Consider the following 23654-nt stretch of genomic DNA (forward strand, 5'->3'; position numbering starts at 1 on the left):
TCTTCAAGATATAAAGATTATTCTGCTGCCTCCAGGAAATTAGTTTAATCTGCTGCTTTCAAGAAACAACAACAAGATGTACTGAATGTTGACTATTACTCGTTTTTGGAGCCCTGAAGAAGTCTCAATGTGTGAGACGAAACGCGTCGGCTAATAAGGGAATCCATTTGTGTTCTTGGATTTTTTTCCTGACTTGTATTGTCAAAATAAAGAACTTTGGAAAAGAAAAATCTTACCGAATTCCGGATTCATTTATCACAGGACTCTCATACGCATTATGGACCTTTGAAACCTTTGAAAATAATGAATGAAATATTTCTTGGATGGGTGCTGATTCCTTATTTCTCATTGTGTTTGGGGTTTTACCCTTGAAGGAACAGACAGGGTTGTGTTCCTTGGATTCAAAAGCACCATCATCACTACTCTCAAGCCACAGGTTAAAGCAGGTGCATCTTTTCTTTGCCTCAACCCTTACCTTTGTACAAAACGTAATTGAAGATTCGTTTAGTGATAAAGGGAGAAATCCCCCGGGCCAAGAAGGCAAAGTTCTGGCGTGCATTGAGGGGAAACGAAGGAGGCCTAAGAAGAACACTAAAAGGCCAAAAGAAGGAGTTGCTACACAACCCATTGACCCTATTTTCCCTGACCAACTGAAATGTTTGAAACACGGCTGGAGCCTGTTCTTACAGGCATAGCCAAGAACATTGTGGACACACTCAACACTTGTGTTGCTAGCCTACTAAAGAAATGTGAATTTATTGATAAATGTATAAATGAGTATAGTGATCAATCTTCTAGGATCATACAAGTAGGTGAGGAGCCTAACTGCAGGGGGGGGTTAAAAGGAGGCATCAAGTCCCCATGGAAATGATACTTCCTGAGGCGGCTCCCGTCAGCAGAGCCAATTTTGTGAGCACGGGGTCCTCTAATGTAACAAAGGGTAGTTTGCTCCCAAATAATAACATGGTTGAAACTATAACTAGGGATCCCGGGGCAGAAAAACAGTCAAGGACACACCTGAGCAGTAATAGGCCGATCCCAACTAGGGGATTTACTGTGGATCTCCCACCAGATGCCACTCCTCCGGCGGCTGTTTTAACTGGGGTGCCCTCCTTAACTAGCAATATGGTAGAGTCTACTCCAGATCTTATGAGATAATCTAAAATGTGGTGTACCCAGCTTAGCAGTGGGGGCGCAGACATTTCGCCTCACATTATTATGGCGAGACAGGTTGGGTGGGTTGGGCGGCGTAATAAATGTATATCTGGGGATTGCGTGGTGGTAAATTTTGATAGACCCAATGTTGCAAATAGATTGTTCTGGGATGCCTCAGATATAGGAGAGTCTGGTATTAGGCCACTCCCATTAGGCTACTTTTATCCACCGGTACCCAACACACACCCACTATTGTCTGCACAGAATAACCTAGCTTCTAGGTCTAATCAGCCGTTCCATACCTCCCTGAGTAATGTAGGAAGAGGTCCCATTCAGAGAAAGGAGAGATCAGTATTGACCCCCCCTTGTCTACCCAGCAATCTACTAACTGATTGGGCCACAGATATAGATCTGGCAAATCATTTCTCCCCATTAGCCAATATGGAGGATAATGACGGACTACAGGACACAAACTTACACCTAGCGGTATCTTCCAGGGTGTTAGGCAGTGTACCTACCTGTAAAATTCTTAGCTGGAATGTGGCTGGAATCAGACAAAAACGAAATGACGACATTTGGGTTAATTTTGTTAAACAGTTCCATATTATTGCCCTGCAAGAAACTTGGGATATGTCTAAAAGTTTTACACTGAATGGGTACTCCAGCTTTCCTGTCGGAGCACTAACTGGATTAGGGGGCAGACCAAAAGGAGGTTTAATCTTGCTTATGTCATTAAAACTAAGTGGTTCCTTAAAAATGCTGGATTCGGGGTCGAACAATATACTAATTCTTGAGTGGGCTTACCCAGATCTCCCTACTATTTTATTAATACATTTCTATAATGCCAGTGAGAAGGATCTGATGAATCAACATCTAGGTTCCCTGGCGGATTTTTTTGACGGATTATAAATTAGCACATGACACTTTATTCTAAATTATTTTTATGGGTGATTTTAATATCCATCCCTGTAGTTGGGATTGTGTTTTAGACAGTCATCAAGGGCCCCCAGGTTCTGTGGTCCCGCATTTCGAACATACCAGGCAGGGAGAGGCCCTGGAGGACCTCCTAGCTAACAATAACCTCTTTGAGGTAGCACGTGATCTGAGAGAGGAGAGGGCGGCCACGTTCAAGGGCAAAGAGTCTGACACTGTCATTGACTATATCTTTGTATCGTCTAGTGTATTAGCACGGGCAACTCTTTAAGATGTAGTTGTCTCTGTGTATAGCGACTATAACCCGGTAACCCTGGAACTGGATCTGGGGTAGGTTACCGATATTAGGAGTACGTTATCTACTGAGGTTAATCATTTAACCCCAAAAGATCAAGGTAGGAGGCTTAATTGGGCAAGGGTGATCCCAGAAACATTTATGGAGGATGTGTTAATAAAGGCTGATGTAAATTTGGCTGTATGTCTAGACAGCTCTGCCCCAAGTCTGGATATTATTGGTGCCTATGTTTCCATCTGCACTCAGATTGGAAAGGACCTGAAGGTAAAAAATAAATGGAAAACAAATACATTTTATAGATGGTTTGATGATAGTTGCACCAAAGCGCACAGTGCTCTTCTGCAAGCATTAAAACAAAAACCTAGAGACAGAGGGCAAGTTGCTAATTTAAGGAAGACATATAAACTGGCAAGTGCGAACCGTAAAAAGGATATTAAAACTGAGGCATGGAACAATCTTCTATCAGCAGATGTTCTAAGAGATAGTAGCAAGTTTTGGGCAACCGTTAACCATCCTTTCTTTTCAGGGCAAGAAACTACTATTTTAGACTGTGTAATCCCTGACGAAAAATGGGTCTCACATTTTAGTGAGATCTATGGCAATGAGGGTAGTGTCTGCCAAGAGATTGAACAATTACCTATGTACCCAGCTCCACCTCTTATATTTAGTGAGGACGATGTTCACAGAGCGATACTGGAGATGTCCAAATATAAAGCCCTATGACCGGATGGCGTCCCGGTGGACCTATATGATACATCACCCAAATTCAGGGTAAAGATTTTAACCAATGTTTTTAATGCGTCCAGCAGAAATGGCTCCCACCGCTTGGGCTACTTCTGTAATAATCCCAGTTTTTAAAAAGGGCCTGAGGGATGGCCCCTCCTGTTACAGACCTATCTCGCTGATTGACTCTGCAGTTAAAATCTTGGGCAGAGTCATCTTGCAGAAACTTAGGGATTGGCTGGAGGTGAGAGGGGTCCTTTCCAATCTTCAATACGGGTTCAGGGAACAGAGAAGTACCATATATCAATGCCTAAATTTGCACCTTTTAATAAATAAATATACTCAGGCCAAGGAAGGGCTGCTTTATATGGGATTTATGGACCTTTCCTCGGCCTTTGACCTGGTTAATCGGGCAAAGCTTGGGGCGATTTTATTGAATATAGGTATGGATCAATCTCTAGTACATTTTTTAGCTGCTCTGCATCAGGGCCTTTTAGCATCAGTCAGGGTCACAAGGGACGGGGGTTGCACAAGTCACTTTAGCTTCAAGTGGGGTGTGAGGCAGGGTTGCATCCAGGCCCCCCTTCTTTTTACATTACACATTAACGCTCTTGACAAGTCGTTAGAGGGGACCTCATTGGATGTTCCGCGTGTAGGAGATACCGTAATTCCGGTTCTCCTATATGCGGATGACGCAGTGTTATTGACTCGAACTGGCATGGGTACTTTAGATCTGCAGATCAACAATACAAAGTCTCATGTCATGGTGGCGGGCAGACGACCTAGGGGCCTAAAATTAAAACGCTTCACATGCAACGGCGCAGAAGTATCAAGGGTTCCTGTTTTTACATATCTTGGGGTCCTATTTGATGAAAAAGGTACTTGGGGACCTCAACAGAAGATTAAATGTAACGCCGTAGCTAGGTCAACAGCCGCGCTAATGGGCTTTGCAAAGCGGTTGGGAGAAAGACCTATGGAGGCAATTCTAAATGTCTGTAAATCTAAATGTTTGGCCATAGCCTCGTATGGTGCCTCAATATGGGGCTTTTAGCCCCAAGAAAAGATACAGATTGCAGAAAATACATTTTTAAGATCCCTCTTGACGGTACCCCAATCCACCCCCACATTTTCTTTGCACTCCGAATTGGGGCTGGGTTATGTTATAGGTCAATTGAAAATTGCCCCATTGACATGCTGGATAAAGAACTGGTTGAACCAAGAGATTACACTGAATCACCTTATTTTAAGAGATTGTATGTCCTTGGAGAAAGTTGATAGGGTGCCCTGGTTAGTTTATATTAAAGAAATGTTTTTAAAACTCGGACGCCCAGAAATTTACTTGTCACCTGATGTTATCAAAAAAGAGGATTTAACTTTGACAAAGAATTTTTTTTTGAGTATGCTATCTCTGGATCGTGAGGAACGCGAGTTGATGAAACCATGTGTCAGAGCGAATTATGTTTTATTAACTTCATTGTCACTTGAGCCATATTTAAAAATTGTTACAATCCCTTTTCATCGCCACCTTTTAATTAGATTCAGGTTTAATATAATCCATATGTCTCTGGGCTATTTTCCAGTTTGGGGCAAACCTGAAACCTCAATCCCCTGTAGCTGTGATAATTTTTCTAACCAAGACACGATGCACTTAATTGTGTTCTGTGAGCATTACGCCAATATTAGGAAAACGTTTTTAGAACCGTTATTAAGAGTGGCAGGGTTTTTAGAAGTCAGACTATTTGCAATTGTTAAGTAGTACCTGTGTGATATTTTGCGTTGCTAGTTTCTTGGTGGCTGCTGTACGGAACAATGTTAAAAGATCAGCTGCCCGTAATTCCCTTGTCTAATGCTATACCTTTTTAAGATAGTATATACATTTTTAACATGACATTTTAATAAGTATGTATACTGTATGATAATTTGAACTTATGACTGTATGGACTTGGAATTATGTACTGCTTGTATATGCTTTTATGATTTTAAGTAACCGAATAAAGTGTTTTGTCTGTCTGTCTAATCGTACCGGCAAAGATAACAGCTCTGTAGTGCTTCTCCAGCTGGCCCCGAATGCAATGGTTAGCAGGGTCTGTGAGTCGGCGTGAATTATGGCCTCCAGGTAACAATGCTGTGCAACCCCAAGTCACCACTGCTCAGGCCTAATTGGAGGAGGGGGAAATGTGTGATCCTACTGCCCTAATGTAGTAAACAGACCCATCTCTGCTGCAGGGTCTTCCAGTGCCTCCAGGCCGCCGAGGGCCTCAGTGTGCCCATACGAGGAGGAAAGGCAGCATCGGCTTCCCAAGGCACGCCGGCCAAAATTGAGGCTGGGGCTCAGCCACGAGACACAGGCCAGAGCACGCACTTAGTGGGCGGAGTGGCCCTGGTGCACCAGGCAGCGATACAACAACACTGCTGCACTCCAGGCGGTGCATAGGGGGCAATTGCAGTCACACCACACCACAGGACTGCTTGCAGGCTCCGGGATGGTCGTTGTCTCTGGGGAGTTCAGCGGTCACTTTGGTCCGCAGTCCGGCCACACCCCCAAGAGCAATAAGTTGACATAGTAAAATAGACCCGTCAGCTGTCTTCAGACATGTGGCTTCCAAAATGCAATGCTGTGCTAGATTACATGCTTATATCCCTACATCTGATAAATGAATTACAATAATTCAGAATCGAATTTTGCTTCGTAAGTGACCACTTTCAATAGAAGGCTGTCCTTGGTATCAACAGTTAAAATCTACTCAGGTCCAGTTCAATAGACAAGGGATTCTTGTTGCTTAAGGCAAAGCAAGTTAAATTGTCTTTCGCAGCACATGAATAATGAAAGTGCATGTTCCCAAGAGAATTCATAGATTTCTTTAACCAGCATCTTCATTGATAACTCCTCTCATATCTATGGGAGGATATAATGAGGCAATTGGATAACCTGTTGGCCAAGGCTACATGATTTTCAAAGCACAATTTATTGCAAAACCATTTCACAGCCACGCAAACGCTCCTGCAAAAATCTTGGTTCACACTCAACATTAAGACAGAAAAAAGAAAACTTCATAGTTTGAACAGAATTGTTTGCAAATGAAACAATGTGATGGCATAAATAAAAATATAAGGAGATGCTCAAGAAGTAATAGCTGCATATGAAACAAGTATGGGATGCTAAAAGAAACACATATGTAAGACTATGGGTCTCCTTAAATGGAGGGTACTTCCTCAAAAACCGTAGCACATTTTGGAGACTGTAGTCCCTAATTTACTGTCCCTTTATAAATTATATACATGCTACAGTGTAGGAGAACCGTGTAACCAACCAATATACAGCAAAGAAGCCTAAAAAACAAAAATCACCACAAATCTGCTTTCTCCGTGAAACAAAAACAGCCATGAAGACTATACTTAGAAGGAGACAGCAACCAATAAGAACACCAACAAGGTACAGCGTGCAGCACATTTATTAAACAAGATGGGAACATAAATCTCACACAGGGTAAACAAGGAGTCTACAAAGTATAATCTTGAAATGTCTGAATTATGGTGCTCCAGGACCAAACTGTGTACCAGCAATCATTTCTAAAACAAACCCTTCTCACTAGTTAAACCTGCTTATGAATGTTGTGTTACTTTTCATGTTCTATACCCTCATCCTGGCAGGGAACCTACCTCCGAATCAGAAAAAGGGGGAAAATGGATGACAAATCAAATTACAGGCATATAGCCCTCTTGGATGTTCAGGCAAAATATTTCATCTCCCTAATCCAGAGGATGTGAGAGAGTGGGCTGAGAAATGTATTTTGATACCCTGATTCCAAATTGAATTTAGGAGAAACAGCAGCACCAAGAGCAATATTGTGGTACCTGCCCTGCTTGCATACAGCTCAACAATCAATAAAAGACCTATCCATGCATGCTTTATTGATTTTAAGAGAGTATTGGACAGCATCTAGAGGAACCTTCTTTCGTCTAAGTTGAGCAAATATGGCTTTACGGCCAATACCTTGAATGCAAGATTATTCATATATTAAACAACTGGTTGCAAGTAAAGTTAGGGACAGATAGAACTCTGTATAAGAAAGCATTGCCTGCTTTACAATTTGTAGACAACACTTTTTTATTGGATTACTCTACTCCGCCATGGGTCTCCAACACTGAATGGTTAATGTGGACCGCTACTGTAGGAATTATTACTTGGGGCCTGAATTGGATGTTGGCGGTATTACTTCTGTCTCACCTTGGCAGCAGTACTAAATATTCCGTCAAGCTGACGGCGGACCATCTACCATATTTCTATGTTGCAGCTAGAGAAAGAAGACTGACATGGTGGTGGGCTTTTCTCCTGGCTAACAGTTCTCCATCACTGTCTAGCCGGCGGGATTGTGCCAAACCAATTCAGATGTTCCTGTTGTGCTGGTGGTGTCCTGGAGGCAGAGTCATGATGGGATGAGACCAAGGAGGGGTGGAGACAGTTATGTACTACATATTTTTTTCTCAATACACATATATGTTGTGCATCTGTTAATATGTATATGTAGGCAATAGATTTTTTTACATATTGCATTGCATCCCAACTACATTTACACACTGTTGATTGTATATCCACACGCACCGCAAAAGTCTACCTTTGACTTCCATGCCAACGGCATAGCAGAGCATCATGATCAAGTAGAAGCAACACAGGGAGGTCCTTGACAATGATGATCAGAAATTACCTGGTGTTTGAACCCCAAAATAAGTTGAGTTATCACCTCTTTTTCTTCCATTCTGCTAACCTGCGGTTGGAGGTTTTCTGGCAACAGTTGCTTTAACGGAAAGGAACTTCACAGTCTGCATGGCAGGAATCTTGGTGGGACTGCCTGTGACTGCAGCTTCAGCCTCTGACACCATCAAAATGGAAGCAGGAATCTGGTGGAGACTGCTGGACTGTGGCAGTGTTCCTTCCAGTGACCAGACAGCATCTTAATTGAGTGAGAGGATGGCTAAGGTGGCAGGCGGGAAGAACACCAAAAAAAGCAATGACGGGACTATTCCCACCAATATCTAAATCAGGCACTTACACTAAAAAAAGCATGGAACCAACTTACGGGCCCTTATCAAACACCACTCTTTAGAGTTGTGAGTGTTGAATACTTACCTTTGCTTACATATGGGCTTGAAGTCTTTCAAAGTAAATGTAGTCAATGGTTTAGCCAGGCACAGTCAAAGTTGTATAATTCGATCTTCAGTTTACCGAACTCGGTGACAGGAACCTAATTTTGTTTGGAGTGTGGCCTCATAGAGCAATCTTTGACTACAAATGCTGCCTTTTAAAATTCTGGTGTAATTTGATCAAGGCACAAACGTACTTTCAGGCACCATCTAAACCACTAAATAATGTGCTACAAATCTGATCCTTGAGTCCTGGCCATTCAGAAAATCACAGATGACTACACCAGAAAACCTCATCTTGTATGACAATTTCAAATTAAATCTTAAAAAGTCAGTAACAGCCAAATCCAGAATTATTGATTTGCAAACTGTTTAAAGTTGCCACCTATGTGAAACTATTACCCCGAAATATTGAACACTATCAATATTCTGGGATATCAAACTTTTAAAGAATATGTCATCTCACATGATGCTTGACATTTAGGTGAGAAACTCTTTAAATCCTCTACTATGGAAATGGTGGCCATTGTCAGGTTTCAAAATCGAAAGAACACTTCATGATGAAAAAATACTGTCTAATCTCCTAATGACTCTTGATGGAGCAAGGTTGCATACGTAAAGTGACTTGCTTGTATTCAGCCCTCTCGAAAATAATATGAATGCAATAACTAACATGTTTTGTTACATTAATATTACATTACACAACATTTTTAGTATCTAGGGGAAGCTCAGCAATGTACTTTTACTAACTATAATCCACTTGCATTAATATGGCTGCTGCTACGCTGGATTTTCTACTGCGCATGCGTCTGTCACACTCATGTAACGTGACGTGCTATCTCGCTTGGTGGGAAAACATTTGCTTCTGCGCACTAGAACTAAGATGGCTGCTCTGTACCCTAACGTACAAGACGCTTGCATCGCTGCTTTTGCTAAGCTGTTTGTGTTGCTTAACCTCTAATGCAATAGTTAAAATAAAATAATGGGAATACAATAGAGATAAGTGGTATACAGTGCATTAATTTATTCTGTGTCTCTAAAATGTTTTCTCTTCTATTTTTGCATATATCACATTTGGGCCTGGAATGTATTTCAGAACTCCATCTTTGGAGGAACTGCGCCTGCGCAAAGAAACTCCTTCCATGGAAGCCAATGGCATTGAGCCAGTGCCAGAACTAGCCACCTCACCCTGCCAGAGGAACCTGAGTTGAATAAATTGTTAAAACATTGAATGTTATTGTTAAAGTCACTGCTGGGCGGAATAAAAGTACATGGGAAGATAAAGTCATGGGAGAGAACATTTATATACATGATTGACAAGTTATCTCATATCAATATGGTGTGATGACTTCTCCTCATCTTATGACCAATAGAATTGTGGGATTCACACATTTGCAACATTTGGGGGTGGTACACTGACCTGAAAAATTGTATTAAAGTTCTGCAAGGGGTTTGTGAGTATTCCGAAATGAAATGGCGCACAACAGGTAATGGTTGGGTCAAAAAGAAATGTTAATTGTGGTTGGTGCAACTGGATCAGAGAAAACCCTAAACTCTGAAAACAAGGGTGGAGGAATTCCTGCCTTGTGGTAAATATAAGCAAAGTCTGATGCACGCAACAGAGTATGTGTAATATGATTGATCACAAACACGTAGCAAGGATGGAGTCGTACAAATGTGTTCTTATTGTGTTGTTTTATTGAAAATCAATACTTAGAACATGAGACCAGCCGACACGTGTTTCGTCAAGAAGGGTGATGACCCTTGACTCTTCAGGGCTGTTGACGGGTCGTGAAGGGAGGGGTCGGGGGACCGGTGATAATTCCAACCCGGTCCTAGTCGGGTATAGTCACAGCAAAAGACAACGCACTCAGAGGTGCGTGTAGAGTTTGTGGACCAATTTGTAATTATTGATTCGTCATTGAAAATAAGAAATGCATTGGTATTGAAGGGTTGTTCGTAAACAATTGAGGGTCATCACAAAAGTCAAGCAGCATAAAATATATGTGGCATTTTGATCCAGGATTCATAGGAATTAGACCAGATCGAAAATATCTAGGTTTTGCTGAGGAACAGATGATTAGAGGAAGACCTTATATCATGTACGGAGATAAAAGAAAAATGTCATTCGTCAAGAAAGTTAAACATTTCTTTAAAACGGATAAACCGATAAAAACCAGAGAAAGGGATTATTATTCCACCACCGAATACGCCTGCATAATACATGATGGTTGAAAGGGGCTATCACACTTGCATATGGTTAGAGAACTGGATAGAACTTACAAAAGATGACGGAATTTTGGCATTTCCAGAAAATGGTACCTTTAATGGCAGTGTTTTGTACAATTTAAGAGCACGCATGAATGAATTGGATCTGAGACCTAGATTAACCCAATACGAGGCATTCGAGGAATGGGAAACAGAGGCTTTCTAACGAGATAGATCCAGAAGTGACAGGAATTTGAGTACATTTTATCAAAAATTTCCTAAAGAGACTAGAGACAAACAGATGAAACAATGGAGGTAGTCCATGTTAGTGGAAGGATTATATCCTGTCCGAACTTTGGAAGAACAAACAGGGAGTAAAAGTACAGGGAAAACTAAAAATGTAATGACAAGTACTGATACTTGAAGGATTTATTAATGAAAAATCTGCAACCTTATAATGAAGAGCAAAATCAAGCTAATCCTAGCGCTCCGTTCTTAGAGCCACCTTTAGTTCCGCAGGTAATACATGAGGCATCATTAGAAAAAGTGTTACAGGAAAAAGAATGAGAAGCAATGAATAAACAAAGAAATTAGTTAATTCAGAAAATTACACAGTTAAATATAAGTCTGGATACCTTAACAATTCCAGTAAATATAGGTTCTGTTGTTCCTTTATATGGAGATAAGCAAACCAGTCCTAGACCTCCTGTTCCAACCACACCTGTAGTTCAGCCAAGAAAAGAAACATTAATAGTGGATTATCATGCAAGTGAATGTGGGTCAGAAATTTCTCTGATTGATTTACCTATAAGAGAACCAGTAAGTAGCTCAGCTAGGAACACAACTCCTGTAAATTCTAGAGAGGTACAAATAGAAACCTCCTCAGGTACAAGAAGTGCTACTGTAGTTACCCCAGAAGAAATTGAAAGATGGTCCTGAGAAATAGAAAAAACAAAATCGCAGCCAAAGACATTGGAGATTTTTAAATTAAGAGTTGCATTGGAAGAACTGCTTGCTGGAAATGTGGGGTTAGATCGATTAAATGCGTTAGGTGAAGATGATTTGTTGTTTATATGTCGAAGTATCACTCGAAATAGAAAAACATTTCATGAAAAATTAACGAGTTTGGCAAATGAAATGGGAATTGATATTGGTAAGTCTAAAGTGTTACAGAAACCATATCTAGCTGAATTTTCTGACAAAGATTTAGAAAGCATGAATGTGTCAGGATGAAAATTGCAGATCAAAGAGTTGTTATCATTATTTCAAAAATGGGGTGATTTAGAAAGATGGAAAGCCAGATGGATATAGAAATAGGAAGAAGCTCAAACGAAAAGCACTGCATCAGAGTATAGGTTGAAAGAATCAGAAAAAGTGTAAAGGTTGTGTCCAATGAGAGAAGTGCCAGGTGGAGGTTATGTACATGTCCCATGGTCCCGACAAGATATTTTGTCATTTACAAATGATTTCCCTAAATTACGAGAGAAAACTGTAGAATGGTACAGACAAGTTGAAAGATTTGTAAAAGTTTCAAAAGTGTTGTTTAAAGATTTAGATTGGTTATTTGATATTGTTGTTCCTGTTGATTTATGGACAGAATGGAAAATCGCAGTAGATTGGCCAAGTGATGAGTATCCTAGAGACCTAAAAACAGGAGCCCCATCAGATGAAGTAATGAAGAAATATAATCTGGTAATATTGTACTTGAAAGCGAAGGTATCTCCAAAAGAGTCTGACTGGACTAGGATAGACAGAACTACACAGAATAAAGCTGAATCTGTGTATGCATATTATGAACGTCTCTTACAAGTTTTTAAACAGTATAGTGGTTTAGAAAACATTGATACCAAAGACATGAAGCATTTCATCTATCGGTTCGTGTCTGGGCTAAAACCAGAAATTTCGCAATGGATTAAAGATCATAAGATCTGTTGACAGGCCAAACCTATTCATGAAATACTCAAATATTCAAAGTATTGTTGGATACTGGTGCTACTCGTTCTACTGTGAGAACAGCAGACATTCCAAACCTACCTCTCTCGGGAGAAGCGATCCAAGTAGTGGGCATTTCTAATAAACAAATTAGTACCCCAGTTACAGAACCAATGGAAGTTAAATTAGGCAATTTTAAAGAAATGCATAAGTTTGTTGTATGTGATTCCAGACCAGTAAACCTATTGCACACCAAATTCAAACTCCAGATGAAGATGGAATTTACCAAATTATGTCAATCAATCAATCAATCATGGCATTTATAAAGCGCGCTACTCACCCGGGAGGGTCTCCTTTTAACAAAACAAGGAACTGAAAATGAAATATTTACCTTAGAAGATTTGCCAAAAGAATTACAACATACAGTAAATCCTAAAGTGTGAGATTTCACGGGAAAAGATGTAGGATTAATGGCAGATGTTGATCCAGTAAAAGTAACAGTAAAAGAAGGTGCAGTTTACCCAGATATTCGACAGTACAAAATGAGCCCAGAAATAAAAGCAGGAGTTGCACTAGAAATAAAACATCTAGTTGAAGCAGGAATTTTGCAGTTGATAATGAGCAGTCCATGTAAATCACCCATAAATGGCATAAAGAAACCGAGCGGAAAGTACAGGGTCATACAAGACCTCCGCAAAATTGACAAAATTGTTGTCCCATGTTGTCCAGTTGTGCCAAACCCTGCTGTGATTTTGTATCAAATACCATGGGCAGCAGGCTGGTTTACTGTAATAGATCTATGCCAGTCATTCTTTTCTATACCATTGCATCCACTTAGCAAGTATCTTTTCTCATTCAAGTTCGACGATCACATCTACGTTTGGAATCGTGTCCCTCAGGGGTACGCGGAAAGTCCATCGATTTTTAATTAGATCTTGAAAAAGTGCCTTGAATCCATGATATTGCCCAGACAGCCAGTTCTGGTGCAATATATAGATTACCTACTGGTGGCGTCTAAGAATCGAAATGACTATGTTGTTGATACCATTGCTCTATTGAATCATTTAGGTAAAGGAGGACACAAAGTATCACCTGAGAAACTGCAATTTTGTACCACATCAGTAAAATATATGGGGCACCAGATAAAGAGAGGTGTCATAAGGGTGACTTCTGAAAGAATCAAAACAATTAAAAACTTGAGTCTACTTCAAACGCAGAAAGAAATCAGAATGTTTCTTGAAGTTGTAGGTTACTGTAGGCAATGGATTGTGGGATTTGCAGTCCTAGCAAAACCATTGATACAAATGACAAATAAAAGAGCAAAGGATTCAGTAGAATGGGATGATGAAAGCGTGTCATCTTTTCTAAAATTACGAGATTGTCAGTGCTCAGCTCCAGCATTAGGGATGCCTGACTATTCAAAAGAATTTGCATTATTTTGTGATATACGAGACAATTGTGCACGTCCTGTTGCATATTTCTCCTCTACACTTGATCCAGTGGCAGCTGCATTGCCAGGATGTCTAAAAGCAGTAGCAGCAACTTGCATGAGTCTTGAGCAAAGTGAGTCCATTATTTTGGGACATCCAGTAACTGTATATGTCCCACATGCAGTTGTGATTTTGTTGACCAGGACTAAAACTCAGTACCTAACACCTAATCGGCTTTCTAAGTATGAGCGAATTCTTGTAGGTGCAGAAAACGTGACTATTGCTAGGTGTAATATTCTGAACCCAGCAACATTATTGCCTGATTCACACTTTGCAGAAGTTAAAAATAAAGTTGAACACAATTGTATTGATCTAACAGAAAACTGTACTAAACCTCGCCCAGATATAAGAGAAGGGCCACTGATAAACTCCGAACATGAGCTATTCGTGGATGGTTCATGCATGGGACATGAGGACGGAGGTTTGAATGCTGCTTATGCTGTATGTACTCTAAGGGGTTAAGTCGAATCATCCTATTTACAGGGAGTCAATTCTGCACAAGTAGCTGAATTCATTGCATTGACGAAGGCTTGCAAAATTAGGAAAAATGTAAAAGTGACTATTTATACTGATAGCCAATGAGGCTATGGAGTTATGCATGATTTTGGCCAACTCTGGATGCAAAGGGAGTTTCTGAGTTCATCAGGCACTCCTATTAAAAATGGAAATTTTTGTGAAAGATTTGCTGAAAGCAATCCATTTACCAGAAATAGTGGCTGTGGTCAAGTGTGCTGCTCATTAATCTGGCAATGACAGAGTGACAGCTGGTAATCGATATGCTGACCAATTAGCTCAATATTGTGCCAAAAATAAAATGGCAATAAACTAGAAAATTGAAACAAATGGAAACCGTTGCCAACTTATGTTGCTTGAAAGAGTGAAAATGTGGGAAAAATTGAGAGACTTGCAAAATGGTGCAGAACAAAAGGAGAGAGAAGAATGGGCAAAGATAGGTTGCCAGAGAAGGTCTGGAGACGGTGTAATTGTTTACATTGATGGAAGGCCTGTATTGCCAGACTATATGCTTGCTCCTATGGCTAGGATGTGCCATGGTGATTCACTCCTAGCGTGAGACGCCATGATCAGATTGTTCAGACAAACTTGGTTTAATGCAAAATTCATAAATGTAGCAGAGAGTCTTTGCCATAGGTGCTTAATTTGTCAACAAATGAATCACGGAAAGAAGACTGTAGTGTTGCCAGGAAAAATTGGGAAAGCAGAAGATCCTTTTGTTTGTCTTCAGATTGACTTTATTCCGGTGCCCCCTTGCAGAGGAATGAAGTATGTCCTTGTCATTGTCTGCCTATTTGAAAATGGGTGGAAGCTTACCCTACACGCAGGAATGATAGCATCACAGTAGCAAGTTTACTACTCAGAGAGCTCATACCACATTTCGGTTTTCCAGTAACAATTGAATAAGACCGAGGACATCATTTTAATAATTTAATAATTGGTCGAATCTGTGAAGCATTCAAAATAGAGCAAAGACTGCACTGTGCATATCGCCCAGAGGCTTCTGGAGTGGTAGAACACTTCAATGGCACAATCAAATCAAGATTGGGAAAGATATATGAATCTACTTGGTTAGCTTGGCCAGATGCTTTATCTCTTGTTTTAATAGGACTCAGAAGCATTCCAGACAGAAACACAGACTTGAGTCCTCATGAGATACTCATGGGAAGAGCAATGAGACAGGCATGGGTGGCAGGACACAAGCAGAAAAATATATCTGATGGCTTAGTACTAGAGTACTGCAAGGAACTGGCTGACCAAGTGTGTTCTATCTCTCACCAGGTTGGAGAAGACACTGTCACCAGACAATCAACTCCAGCAAATGATCTGATTCCAGTTGAGTGGGTTGTGATAAAGAGACATACACGAGAATCTTGCCTAGCTACGAGGTGGGGAAGGCCAAAACAAGTTATATTAGTCACCACTACAGTTATAAAGTGCAAGGGAAATCTGAATTGGATCCATGCAAGTCACACTAAAAGAGTGACTGAACCTGATGAATCTGAAGCAGAAGTTTGTGCAGCTGAGGAGTCTCAAGAAAGTGATTCCGAAGTAGTTGCTGATGAATGACCGAGCACCAGTCAGGATGAATGGATTCCAGTGATTGACATTCCTGCAGATGTTGGGAGAACCAGAATTCAGACTTATTTAGATAAACAGAGTGATAGTGAGGATGAGTCAGGAATAGAAGAACATACTCAGATTACAAAAATCAAAGCCAATAGTAATTTTGAGGAGGAACAAATAAGGAGAGATCAATATACTCAGACATTTCAGATACCTGCCACAGTTCCAGAGTCTGAGGAGGGACAGATAGGTATTAGGGTGAAGGTTCAAGAAGAAGAAAAACAAAAGATCGAGATACCTGAGCAGGATCAGATAGATGTAGAAAAACATGTTCACAAAGAGGAAAATGAACAAAATCAAAGCCAAATACAGCACACTCCTGAACAAGACCAGATAAGTATCAGGCAGAAGAAACTGAAACAAGACCTGGACCAAGTCAGATAGAGAGGGATACAGATGATGAAGATGTACAAATTGGGCCACAACTAAACGAGAATAAAAGAGCAATTGAAGAAAAAAAAGCACAGTACCAGCTAAAAGACTCAGAAAGGGAGATAAGCGGCCTGGCTTTGTCAAAAGATTGAAATGTCACTTTAAATCAATAAATGAAGAACCAGAGCAAGTAAACGAAATATCAAGTCAAACTGGGTTTTCCACAGAACAACAGAGGAGGAAGAGTCCCCGGCTGAAAAGACTGAATAATAAGTTCAGAGGCCCTGAATGGACCTATGTCATCATTGAAGATTTTGAAAATCTAGAACTGAGAGATGAAAGTGATGACAAATTAATTGATGATCCAACAGACGAAGAAGTAACACCAACTTGAAAAATTTCACAGGTTGAAATTCTATGAAAAGTCTCAAAGAGGGGCTAAGTCTCCTTAGTTGGAAAATGTCTGATCGTATTGTTAATGGTAAACCGAAAATAAACTGCTTAAAAACATGCTGTGGAATATACACATGTAGTATAGTAATAGTACTCATATTATGGTTAGGAATGACAGTAGCTATTCCTTATCTAATAAGTAAATACAAAAAGAATGACACTAACATTCAAGAGAAAGAAGAAGCACCTGAAAAGTTAAATATACATGAACAAATCTCTATCTGGAACTTCTTGCCGAAGTCCTGCGCACTGCAAATATCTCCTTCAATGTGTACGCTGATGACACTCAGATCTACATAAAAATCTCATCTCTTGCAGAGATCCTCACCCTGAATGAGGCCCTAAAACTGACCGTCAGATGACTCTCCTCCAATCAACTCAAACTCAATGCTAAGAAAACTGAGTTCCTTCTAATCGCCCCGCCCAAGAACAACCCTGATATCCAGACTTGGATTAAAGCTATCACAGCCTTGAGCTGCTCCCCGACCATTGTGAATTCAGCCAAATCACTGGGAATTGCCTTAGGCTATAAACTAAATATGCATGACCACATCAACACAATGGCGAAATCGGCCAGATTCCACCTGAGCTACCTATGGAAATTAAAACCCTTTCTAGACGCTCCAGACCTAAAATTCGCAGTCCAATCATTAGTCATCCCTCGACTGGAATATGGTTGCTCCACCCTCTCTGGCTTATCCAAGATCTCGCTGGCACCCTTGAAAGCCTGCCTCAACGCAGCCGCCAGACTACTTACAGGCTCAAAAAAATTCGATCACATCACTCCTCACTTGAAAGCGTTAAGCTGGCTCCCCTTCGAGGCTAGGATTCACCTCAAGCTGGCATGCAGCACGCACAAAGCCCTTCACTCGAACTCCCCTGCGTATCTTGCACAGAAGCTTGTGTTATCCGGAGGAAACAGAAACGCAAGATCGACCAAGACCTTCCTACTCCGGCCTTCACGCTTTAGGAAAATAAAAACCTACAATCGAGCTTTCACCAGGACTGCACCAAGAATATGGAACTCCCTCCCTCCCGACATCAGAAAAATCACTTCCTTTGCACGCTTAAAAAAAAGGCCAAGGCCTTTCTCATGGGTAAATTCCTTGGCTAAACTCGTTCCCCCAGCCACCTGAGAGACTATTGCCTTGTCCTGCGTCCTTGTACATTACTCTTTTGTTTATTGTAATATTTCTGTCCTGCTGTTGTAGCTTATCCTATTCCTCAATGTACAGTACTTGTATGCTACCCCGTCCCACCTACGACCCCCTGTTTCTGAAACCTCTCCAATGTACTGATTTCTTTTTTTTTTCCTGTTTTTTGTTTGTTATGTCCTGCCGTAACCTTGTATTACTCTATTGAATCTGTAAAGCGCACTGATACCCTCACGGGTCAAGTTTGTGCTCTATAAAACTTTAAAATAAATAAATAAAAGATAAATAAATAGAATTAGAAGGATCAGATGAGGAAGAATTACATTACAAAACAATTAGAAATAGAAAACACTTGAATGTATTTGCAAATTTGTTAGTACATTATGTAGAGGCAATGGAAATAAGCGATTGCTATGTTTGTATGAAGCTACAATTATCTGTATCTGAGGGCGTCACTTATCACCATTTGCCCTTGACCTATGGTGTTTCATGTAGTATTTTAGCTAGTTTATTTAATAAAAAAGGACCCTTGCAATATTATTATTTTAATTCAGATGTGCTTTTCTCTGAACTTCCTACTTATAGTAACCTGAATCCTGTACATACTAAGGGTGACATAACTCGGCATATGGGTGAATATTTTCGAACAATAGGTACAACAGATATAGCTGAAGCACCCAAGAATAATTTAACATGCATTTTACATGAAGAAAAAAATATATTTTTGAATATAGTTGAGAAAAAGATAGAGGAATTCCAGAGAAAAGCTACAGAGCAGAAACGAAAAATTCCTAAATGGGCAGAAAATAAAGAATACACCTTGAATGGCAAAACTCATGCTGATATGTTGATGGACTTTGAAAAAAAAGGGAAACTCTGTCTCCACAGGGAGAAAACAAGTTATTATAACAATATATTTATTGGTTCTAGTGAATGAGAACACAATTATAAGGTGATTGGGGGTTGGGGTTTCAAAAATGGAACTGAGCCAGTATTTCCTGGAATTTATTATATGTGTGGGAACGAAGCATATTACAAATTGCCTGATCATTGGTATGGGAGTTGCTATTTTGGAATAGTATTCCCAAAAGTATATAATGTAAACACAATCACTGGAAACAATGAAGAAACTAATGTAGTAATACGTAGAAAACGAGATCGTTTTTCAGACATTGTAGGTGATATATTTAGTGCATTGATACCTTCCGTGGGAGTGGTTCTGAATACGTAAAGAATTTGCACATTTTCAACAGTGGTGGATAGTTTATCGACTGACACTGCTGGAGGACTCTTAATGATCAATACAGAACTAGTTGCAGTAAGGTCAATGGTTTTACAAAATCAACTTGCTCTTGATACATTGTTGGCAAAAGAGGGCGGAGTCTGTAGAATGCTGAAAGTGCAACATTGTTACACTTACATTCCTGACAAAAGTGTAGAACTTAAGGGGTATCTAAGCTATATTACACATTTAGAAAGAGAACTCAAACCACTGGAGGTTGATAGTGCATGGAAGAGACTTACAGATGGTCTCTACAAGTAGTTGATTTTCTAACGTAGGAAAAAGTTTTGTAGGTAGAATACTGATTTGGGTGAAATGTAAAAGTTGGCATCTGTTTCATTAATTAGTGATGATATAAAATAGCATCAAATAGGGGATTGATGGAGCAAGGTTGCACACGTGAAGTGACTTGCCTGTATTCAGCCCTCTCGAAAATAATATTAATGTACTAACTAACATGTTTTGTTATAATAATATTACATTACACGACTTTTACTAACTATAATCTGCTTGCATTAAAATGGCTGCTGCTACTTGGGATTTTCTACTGTGGATGCGTCTGTCACATTCATGTGACGTGACCTGCTGTCTCGCTTGGTGGGAAAACATTTGGGGCCAGATGTAGGTAAATTAGATTTACCGATTTTTAATTACCGAATTTTACCGATTCGGTAATTAAAAATCGGTAAATCTAAAGTGTGGATATGTAGGTATATCCAGATGTTGAAATACCGAATCTTTAACAATCGGTATCTACCGATTCTGTAAATACAGAATCGGTAATGCCCATTCATTCCTATGGGCTTCAAAGCCCATAGGAATGAATGGGCATTACCGATTCGGTATTTACCGAATTGGTAAATACCGATTCACACAAGGGTGCAGGGGGTGTCACTTTGACACCCTCTGGCACCCCCAAAACAGGCACGGGTGCCATGTGGCAGGCATACCTGCCCTAAGGGCAGGTCTGCCTGTCACATGGCATAGGTGCACACATGCGCATGCACACCTGAATCGGTATTTTACCATCAAATTGGATTTGATGGTAAAATACCGATTCGTTAAGGCTCCTGGGACTCTGAAGAGTCCCACCTACATCGGAGAATTACTGAATCGGTAAAAATACAGATTCGGTTTTTTACAGAATCAGTAAATTTACCGATTCGGTAAATTTACCGATTCTGTAAAATTGAGCCCCTACATACCATTTCATGTATACCGGTCGGTAACGGCTGAAAATACCGATTTTCGGCCGTTACCGACCGACCTACATCGGGCCCTTGGTTCTGCGCACTAGAACTAAGATGGCTGCTCTGTGTCCTAACGTACAAGAAGCATGCATCGCTGCTTTTGCTAAGCTGTTTGTGTTGCTTAACCTCTAATGCAACAGTTAAAATTAAATAATGGGAATAGAATAGAGATAAGTGGTATACAGTGTATTCATTTATTCTGTGTCTCTAAAATTGTTTCTCTTCTATTTTTGCTTGTATCGCATTTGGGCCTGGAATGTATTTCTGAACTCCATCTTTGGAGGAACTGCCCCTGCGTAAAGAAACTCAATTCTCTGATGCCAATGGCATTGAACCAGTGCCAGAAGTAACTTCCTTACCCTTCCAGAGGAAGCTGAATTGAATAAATTGTTAAAACATTGAATGTTATTGTTACTTCCACTGCCAGGTGGAATAAAAGTACATGGGAAGATAAAGTCATGGGAGAGAACATTTAAATACATGATTGACAAGTTACCTCATATCAATATGGTGTGATGACTTCTCCTCGTCTTCTGACCAATAAAATTGTGAGATTCACACATTTGCAACATTTGGGGGTGGTACACTGACCTGAAAAATAGTATCACTAGGGTAGGCGTAGTTAGTTAGATTGTCCAACTTGTCCGAATAGCTGACCTGTCACTCATCCAACACACTCAATAGGTGATCGAGAGCAGAGGAGCTGGGGCAGCACTGGGTCAGAAGATTCGATAACCCAATCAGGGTTCTGGGAAGGAGTTCGATAACCCAATCGGGGTTCGACTGTTAGCTGCAGAGAGGGATGTGACGCTCGCGTTTCACTTTAGCTGTGGGTGCCGGTCCTAGCCTGCGGTGGTACTGTCCTGATCCAATTTGGTCTGTAACCTGTCCTGATTCAGATCTGTACCTGTTCTTCCTCGCTGGCACCTGCACTTTGGGATTCTTATCCTTTGTCTCAGCCCGTGGCCAGGATTGGTCGTCACACCACTCTAGATAACTATAAATTGTGGGTTTGTCATTGTACTGTTTTTCCCTTCCCTACCCACCCTTTGTCTAATGCTTAAAGATATTTCCACCAAATTATTGCATATGTTGTTTCAAACTTCTTTATTTTAAATAGACAAGAAATTACTGATTTCATGGTTTCAAACATTTAAAGTTTTACTTAGATAAAAGAACCTAAACCTTTCCCGAGTTTGTGGTTATTTATAAAATGCTAAATGTTATTTTACTACCTATTCTCTTGCTAACTCCCTTGATACTCTAGGACTTTAGGTATCAGTGACTTAGATTGGTAAGTTAAAGGTATAGATTCCGATTGGTAAAATCAAAATTGATTGAATGTAGGTCTACCTGTTTAAAATATATATCGTTTTATGGTCCCAGGTGAGTATGTTGAGCAGGTGAGCTTGCGCTCTGCCACTCTGCCATGAGTGGTTGATGACAGATCTTCCACAAGGGGAAAACTGGAGTATGCTTGAACAATTACTAGTAGATGATGTCTATTGTCAAGGTGCCCAAAGAAATCAATTGCAATCATCTCCCATGCATGCTTTGTAAGATTAGACATGTTTAACCCCTTCCGTGCGGCCGCGATTTTTCCCGTGTGCGGCCGCCGGACGAACACGGGCGGGGCATGACGAACCCCAGCCGTCATCAGCACACGAGCACCGTAGTGCATGACGGCTGGGGTTCGTCACCAGCATGGAAGGGGTTAACAGATGTGGGGTTGTTTTGAATGACTAGTAGTTGAATACATGACATGCCCTTAATCCATGTTGAACTGTTTCAACAAGATGAGGGAATCAAACTCAGTCCCAGAGGGCTTGTTTAGAAGGAACAACTATACAATAGCTCTTATGTGCCAATTCAATTACTTGTTGTTTTAGGCATAACAGTTCTCAACCCTCGTAATATAACGTCTTCTGGGGTAACTGAAAGGTATTTCCACACATATTTTGAATTTCTGGTATTCAAGATCATCATGAAGAGCTTGAATATGTTTTCTCCAAGATTGATGTGTAATAATATCGTTAAGTAGTAACAAATCTCTGTCAGTGTTCGTGGCAGCAATGCTTTGTTCCACTGATATTGCAGCAGGGGTACTGGATTTTACTATGAAGTTAACTTGAACATCTGCATTTTAGATGTGGTGCCAACACACCATATCCGTACACATGGGAAGTATTCAGCATGATTTTGACCTTAACCCGGACGATGCACAATCGTATAATCACATTCCTGCAGTGCCACCCCCACCTCTCAGTGTGAGGGGGCATCTTGGCTTTCAGATTGCCGAAAATGGTGAGTAATGCTTGGTGGTCAGTGACAACTGTGAAGTGAAGTGTTCGTCAAACAGCAACACATGAAAATGCTCACAAGCCTACACCACAGTGAGTTTATCTTTTGTCAAGTTGTGAATAAAAACGCTCTGTCAGTGTCAAGCCCCAGCTAGCATAAGCCACAATGTGTCTTGGTGCATGAGGATGTCCATTGTGCTGGGCAAGTATGCCACCTAACCCCGCTGTGCTGGCATCAGCAACAATCTCCATTTGTAGTTTTGGCTCAAAGTATGTGATTGCAGTGGCATTCTCAATCACATTTTTGGAACATTTTGTTTTTGCTAAGTCTTTCAATGGGGCTCTTACAATGGCAAATTCACATATGTACCTTGAACAATAATTAGCCATACCAAGGAAGGATCACAGCTTAGTTACATCTTGTAGGGCAGAAGTGGATAACAAAACTTGTACTTTATGTGGATCTGGAGTCATTCCCCCACCAGGAAAGATATGACCAAATAATTTGAGTTTTGTCTTATGAAACTCACACTTTGCTGCATTTAAAGTGAGACCTGCATCCGCAAGTATACAACACACTTGCATGGGAGCTTTATTGTGTTCCTTTTGTGTGTCCCCAAAAAACAGTACATCATCACTGTAATTGAAAGTATTTGTGACAGTCTGTATTATGTGGCAAATGACATCCTGAAAGAGTTCTGCTTCTGATGACACTCCAAAACGTAGTAATTTATATCTAAATAACCCAATGCGAGTCAAAAAAGTATTAAGGTACCTGCAATTGTTTTCCAGTTCAAGTTGGTGATACTCTTTGTTTAAATCAAGG

Source organism: Lissotriton vulgaris, chromosome 4_1 (genome assembly GCF_964263255.1).
Source record: "Lissotriton vulgaris chromosome 4_1, aLisVul1.2, whole genome shotgun sequence".
NCBI classification, from domain to species: domain Eukaryota; kingdom Metazoa; phylum Chordata; class Amphibia; order Caudata; family Salamandridae; genus Lissotriton; species Lissotriton vulgaris.